Source organism: Primulina huaijiensis, chromosome 18 (genome assembly GCF_012295235.1).
Source record: "Primulina huaijiensis isolate GDHJ02 chromosome 18, ASM1229523v2, whole genome shotgun sequence".
In the NCBI taxonomy this organism is placed as follows: Eukaryota; Viridiplantae; Streptophyta; class Magnoliopsida; order Lamiales; family Gesneriaceae; genus Primulina; species Primulina huaijiensis.
The window spans coordinates 9767426-9775382 of NC_133323.1; positions in this window are offsets into that span (position 1 = coordinate 9767426).

Here is a 7957-nt window from a genome sequence, read left to right on the forward strand (position 1 = left end):
GCAAACTGAATTACGCAGACAACTGACTGATCAGTTACTACAATCAGTTGTGAGCTTATCAGCTACATCCTATCAGCTGACCTTTCAGCAATTCACGTCATCAGTTAAGGAAAAAAACGTTCAACCGAAAACTATACAAAAGCTGACTGCAACAAGTAGTGGGATCGCCGCATTACAGAAAAGCAACAGTATACGACTGTCAGAAGAATGTTGACGTGAAGAGAAGAGCAGCTGAGAAACTCTCTGAATCAACCCGATCGATATACTATTCTATCAACTGAGCTGTTACTCTGCTGAAATCTTTGCAAATTTCAAAGCTCACGCTTATTGTATATATTCATAGCATTCAAGGCTGTACTTCGAGCTTACAAGCACAAACTGTTATCATTGTAATACTTGATCTTGAAGAGATCAGTCGTGCTAAATTATTTCAGTCCAATTGAGTACTGTAAACTGGTTCGTAACTAAGAGTTTCAGTTTGGCATTGTTAAGTACAAAACTGAAGTGGGTCTGTACAACTCTTTGTATCGATCAAAGTCTTTTAGTGAATATCCTATCTTTGTGATAGAAGGGGTGATGTAGGAGTGTTTGAAATCTCCGAACGTCCATAAAATCTCGTGTCTTCTTATTTCAATTTTATTCTATCTATCAGTCAGTTTATTTCCGCATTTTTATTGTTAACTAATTGATATAGACTTACAAGATTCCTGAGTATCAGTTTATCACTAAACTGACTCATAAAAAGATAAAAGATTGTGAAAATTGTTTGTGTTTAATTTATTCAACTCCCCTTCTAAACACTCTTTCACTTTTACCCGATCCTATCAAGATTACAGATACGGTAAAGATTAACAATGTATATGATGACATTATTATATTGTGTTTGCTTCCATTTTCTCTCAGGGACCTGAAAAGAGGATGGCTACAATCGCTTGCTTTGGGGAGTATCACGACATGGCAGGATTTAGCAACGAAGTTCCTTGCTAAGTATTTTCCCCTGCGAAGTCTGCATAGTTGAAGATTGAAGCTAGTACTTTTAGGCAGACTGACTTTGAGCAGTTGTATGAGGCATGAGAGAGGTAAAATGAGCTGCTCAGAAGGTGCCCGAATCATGGTTTTGAAGACTAGATACATATTGAATTATTCTACAATGGTATGAATGGGCAAACAAGGGAAACTGTGGATGCAACAGCTGGTGGCACGATCTTTGCCAAATCGCTTGTTCAAGCGTATGATTTGCTTGAACAGATGACTATTAACTGTTACCAGTAGCCTTCTGAGAGGTAGGAGTAAAGAAGACAGCTGGAGTATATTCTATAGATCCCATCACATCACTCACTGCCCAAGTTTCAGCATTGACTAGGCAGATTGTAGCTATGGATAAGGTGAGCACGACAGAGGTTGAAAGTGCATTGGTTGTCATTGAAGAACCACACCTTACTGACGAGGCTCAGTATATCAACAACAAGAATTATGGTGGGTATGGAGGATATCGAGGTAACCCTCCTCCTAACACTTATCATTCTGGTTTGAGAAATCATGAGAATTTTTTGTATGCTAATAATTTTAATGTTTTGAATCCTCCATGGGGGTTCAATATATCAAAGTGGGAAGGAAAGCCTTCGTTTGAGGATTTAGTTGGGATATTTGTTGCTGAATCTGGAAAGAAGATGGCTAGGATTGAGTCTCGTCTTGATAGTATGGAGACACACAGAGGTCAGTTTCATAATAACACTGAAGTGAATCCAAGAGAGCAATGCAAAGCATTCACCTTGAGGAGTGGAAAAGAACTTGAAGTTGAAATATCCAAAGAGAAAGTGGAAAAGGAAAAGATGGTTGAAGAAGAGGATGAGTATAAGGATAGAAAGGAGAAAAAAATTGAGGATTCCAAAATTGAAGTCGAAGTTGAAATGACTCCTATACTAAAACCGACTTTTCCATACCCTCAAAGATTTAAGAAGAAGAATATTGATTATCAGTTTGCTAAATTCCTAGATATTTTCAAGAAGATTCACATCAACATTCCATTTGCAGACGCGTTGGAGAAAATTCCAAATTATGCAAAGTTAATTAAAGATGTGATGTCTAAGAAGAGGAAGCTGCATGAGTATGAGACAGTGAAGCTGACCGAGGAGTGTAGCGCCATTCTGCAAAAGAAGCTACCACATAAATTAAAAGATCCAAGGAGTTTTACTATTCCTTGATTTATTGGTGGTACTCAATTTAGCAGAGATTTATGTGATTTAGAAACAAGTATTAATCTTATGTCATTCTCTATTTACAGGGATTTGGAGCTTGAAGAGGTTAAATCAACCACTATAACCCTACAGCTTGCAGACAAAAGTCTCACGTATCCACGTGGGATCGTTGAAGATGTACGGTAAAATTAAGTGGATAAATAAATTTTTTCTGCTGACTTTGTAATTTTAGATATTAAAGAAGATCATGATACTCCACTAATCTTTGGGAGACCTTTCCTAGCGACTGGAAGAGCTTTGATAGTTGTGCATAAGAGAGAACTCACCTTGAGAGTTGGTGGAGAAGCAGTTATTTTTAATATCTATCATGCATGAAGGGATCAAATGAGGTACGTAAGTGTATAAGCATTGATGTTATAGACTCATGTTTTTTCCTTGATTGTGCAGGAACTAAGGATCTCTTGGAGAGATGTTTGGTTGGTGCTGCTTGAACTGACTCTTGATGGGTTGCAAAAAGAAAGAAACAAGGATGCACTGCTCGAGGGTTTGAAGGTAGAAGAGCAAAAAGAGGTAATACCATCCTCTCCTGATTTGAAGGAGTTGCCAAGCCATCTTTGCTACTCATTCTTAGGTGAGAAGTCGATATGTCCGGTAATCATCTCTTCCTCCCTTACTTGTGATGAAAAAGATAAACTGTTGAGAATGTTGAGGAAGTTTAAAACTGCATTAGGATGGTCGATTTCTGATATTAAGGGAATTAGTCCCACTATATGCATGCATAAAATTCTGATGAAGGAGTCGTATACTCCTTATGTGGATCTCCAGAGGAGGTTGATCCAAAAATGAAAGAGGTAGTGAAGAATGAGCTGATGAAACTGTTAAATACTGGAGTTATATATGCAATTTCTGACAGTAGTTTGATGTCTCCATACAAGTAGTGTCTAAAAAGGGTGGAATAACTGTGGTAAGAAATTAGAATGATGAACTAATATATACTCGCACTGTGACTGGCTAGCGAGTACGTATTGACTATAGGAAGTTGAACAATCCTACACATAAAGATCATTTTCCATTGTCTTTTATTGATCAGATGCTTGATAGACTTGCTGGTTATTGTCACTATTGTTTTCTAGATGGTTATTCAGATTATAATCAGATTGCTATAGCATTAGAAGACCAGGAGAAGTTTACATTCACGTGTCCCTATGGCACATTAGCTTTTAGGAGGATGCAGTTTGGGTTATGCAATGCGCTTGCTACTTTCCAGAGGTGCATGATGACCATATTTGCAGACATTGTGGAGGAAATCATGGAATTCTTCATGGATGACTTCTCATATTTGGTTTTTCGTTTGATCACTATTTACATAACGTTTCCCTTGTGTTGCAGAGATGTCAAGAAGAGAACTTAGTTCTTAATTGGGAGAAATGTCATTTTATGGTCCAAGAGAGAATTTTTCTTAGACATAAAGTGTCTTATAGGGTATTAGAGATAAACAGAGCCAAATTGGTCACAATTGAAAACCTTTATCCACCAAAAAACATCAAAGGAATAAAGTGTTTCCTAGGACATGCAGGGTTTTATCGTAGATTTATTAAAGATTTCTCTAAAATCACTAAACCTCTATGTAATTTTCTTGAAAAATAATCTATATTTATCTTTGATGATGACTGTCTGCGGGCATTCGAAAAGATCAAGAAAGCATTGGTGACAGCACCAATTATGATAGTATCGGGTTGGAAGGAGCCCTTTGAGTTAATGTGTGATGCCGGTGACTATGCAGTTGGCGCTGTCCTGAGTCAAATAAGAGAAAATATGTCTAAGACAATCTACTATGTAAGTCGCACCATGGATGCCACACATCAGAACTACACTACTATTGAAAAAGAGATGTTTGCAGTAGTATTTGCCTTTGACAAATTCATGCCTTATCTGATCGGCACAAAGGTAGTTGTTTTCAATGACCATGCAACCATTCGTTACCTATTCGCCAAGAAGGATGCAAAACCACGCTTGATAAGGTATATTTTTCTACTGAAAGAATTTGACTTCGAGGCCAAAAATAAGAAGGGGAGTGAGAATCAAGTAGCAGATCACTTGTCAAGACTGGAGTTGGAGGAGAAAAATGAAGAGAGAGCTCTACAGGAAACATTTTCAGATGAACAACTCTTCGAGGTAAACTCTGTACTTCCCTGGTTTGCCGAGGATTTCAACGAGAATTCTTTTTGCCTAAGGATTTCAACGAGAATTCTCAAATGAGTCGACCCCGGGTGAATTACAGCAAATTCCAGTCCTCTATAACAAGGTGATTGTTTTAAGTGTTGTGATTCTCTATTTTCAAGCTTTGAATTTGATGGAATTGAGTTTTTGATTTCTTCACACAAGGTGTTTGATAAATTTTTTAAGTGAAGTTGTTCTTGGTGATTGTTGGATTGGGATATTGCATGCTGTAGAGGAACCAATAATCGAAATATTATTTTGATATTGTGGTAACTATATTGTTGGAATATTTTTGTTGTCTGAGCCGTTGTTGTGGGGACAATTGCTATCGAGTGTAGGGTTGTTATCTAAGTTGAGTCATGCCGCCAAAGAAAAAAAGTAAACATGGTCAAGGTGGGGATGGTGAGTCGTCTTCTGCTAGTTTCGATAGACGACCTTTTTTGGAATACTAAAGCCACTGTGAACTATATGAAACTACAAGAAAAGAATATGCAACGAGAGAAAGTGATGGATCAGAGCCACCCGAGTTGTGATACATTGGTTCTTGCTCGGGGGTTGCATTGGGAAGAATTTGTGAAGCCGCCTGCGGATGCAGTGATGTCCCTTGTTAGGAAATTTTATGCCAACTTAAAGGTGAAACATGAATATCATCATGTAAAGATCTGAGAGCAGATGGTTGCATTCGACAGTCGGACGATTAATTCGTTGTACTCAATGCTCGAATATGACACTGACGAGTACACGATGTTCATGAGAGAGGCTTAGACTTATGAGGCAATCATTGCTGCACTTTGTGAGCTGAGCATAGTTTGGAAGCTCAACAATCAACGAGCCCCTCTCATGTTCCTAGCGACGTCTATGAAGAGAAAGGCATATAATTTGTATCATGTTGTAGCCTTGAGGTTGATGCCATCTAGGCATGTGTCGGATGTGATGAAGAGTAAGGCAACTTTAGGATATTGTATCATCACCGGCAAGACAATTGATGCAGGCTGGGTGATTATGAATTTGATCTTGCAAGCTGCCCGGGGCACTTCCACTATTAGTATGCCCTATTTTTCGACCATCACGGACCTCTGTCACATAGTGGGTGTCACATGGGATGACAGTGAGCAGATATTGCAGACGAAATGAGATATTTTACTGGTTAGGGAGTTCCCAAGAGATAAGAGACAACGACAGAGTTCTCTGGGTCCAGGTGAGGCTTCAGGGACTGGAGCATAGCCGTAGCCCGCCCCACAGGCACCACAAGTACCACGGGCAAGTACTAGGAGACCACAGTCCGCGCACGAGCGTCTCGATGATTTGGAGTGGATGATGAGGAGACAGTGGCGGATTACTCGCGAGCACATGGACTACGTGCAACTTTACCCGCGTGATTTCACAATGCTTTCCTGCGTCCAGCGCCTCCGACGAGCCATTTTTGCCTCTGTCAGCTTTTTCACACCGATCTATCGAAGACGATGATGAGTATGACTCTGATGACGATGATGAGCTTGATGACCTGGATGATGAGGAGGTTGAGTTGTCAGGCGAGGACAACGAGTCCTGATGCTCGTTGCACGAGGTAAATGATCCCATGTTTTCTTGGTACATTACTGTACATTGGAGACAATGCACGTACTTAAGTTTGGGGGTGTGAATTTGTTTGTGTTGATGTTGATTTTTTGAGCTGGATTTGACTAGTTTGTTTAGAAGACTGCATGATTAGTTATCTCCTGCATAGTAGTTAAATTGTTTTAATTTCGTAGGGAGTCTAGTCGAATCGTTTTGAGTTTTACGTCTATTTTTTTAAAAAAAAGAAGATAAATTCGAGTCATGTTGTAGAAGATACAAGTATTCAGCCTATGATGAGAAATGATTTCGATTTAAAATTGGTCAATATATATGTATGATTTCTCTGCTTTCACATTTTTATGCACGATGCCATGACTGTTGATCCCATCGTTTTTAAGAAACATTCACTCACTTGGGATACTAAACTGATGATTGAGAACTAAAACATTAGCGAGAATCACATGAACCTAAGTAAAATGTGTGTGCATATAGAGATGACCGAGGCATTATTTCAAACTACTTTGGGCCTATTTTCATTTATTATCATTTGCAGCCCTTTGTGCCTAATTGAAAAATTGAAGTGTGTAGTTAATTTGTTATTGCATGACACCATTTACTTGTTGAATTGCATGATCATTATGTATCTATTGATTGTGGATTGATAGTTGTCTAGAACTTAACCTCACACTCCTCGAGGCGAAATACAGGTAAAGTGTGACATAGAATGATTTAGGCAATTCTTAAAAACAATTTGAGCCTTTCGAGCTTACCTAATGCATCATTAATATTCCTAGTGTCCCATTTTGAGCTTATTGAAAATCAAGTGGAGTGTGTCAATGACATACAATTAGCCTCCACTTGTATCTGTTCTATATCCCACAACAACTACCGAATGAAGCTTATACACTTACTATCCAACCTAAATTAAAGAGAAATAAGTTCATCGGTGTTGAAATGATTCATTTACTCCTTGAAAAGAAAAAAACAAATGTGTATAAAGGAGTTGAAAAAGAAACAAAAGAAGAAAAATAATGAAAAGAATGAATCAAGATGTGGTGAAGAAAAAAATATGGGAAAATGAGGATGTGAATGATGAGAAAATAACAAGTGGATGGTGAATGAAATGAGAGTGAAAATGATGAAATTCAAGGATTTCTCTAAAATTTTGATTTACATACCCTTCATTGTAAACGTGAGCCGAAGCCTGATGTTATAAGCCTGCAAGACCTAATAACCTTGTCACAATTACCCAATATACTAGTGGAGAGGAGTTGTGAGAATTAAGCATATGGAGGCTTGAGAATCACAGTTTGTTGAGCCCAAAATTAGTACACATAAACCCATACATTTATTAAATTGTTGAATTGCTTATCTATATAATTTTAAAACGATTTTAACGATGCATGATTTATGATTTGTAGTATTTTAAATTATTACATGGTTATTTGATGCACGTTAAAACGTTTTCTTGAGGTTTATGTTTCAGGCAAATATTCGATACGGGATGTGGAAAAGAGACCGGTGACGATTTAGGCGATTTTTGATTAATGTGTTATTTTATTTCAAGTCAAGAAAAATTGGTATTTTAATTGATTTATGAAATTTTTAGCATTTTAAAGCCTAATTTAATTTATTAGGTGATTTTAAGATTTCAAGGTTTTCAAATACTATTTTGAATAATTGGAGATTTTAATCTTGAAATTTGGTACTAAACTATTTTTATTAAATCTTTGAGTGAGATTAAATAATTATAGTAGTAATATTTTATCACTAATTATTTAACTAAACATTTTTAGCCCCTAATTAACTCTTTAAACTCACGCACACACACACACGTTACACACACATCGGCACACACACACCCCCCTTGTTCTTTATATTTTTTTTTTTGAGAGGAAGCTAGGGTTCTTGAGCTCTTTCAGCAGCCACCCTCTCAACCCCTTCCCTTTGAAAAATTCTGGAGATTTACGTCCCTTTTTCGA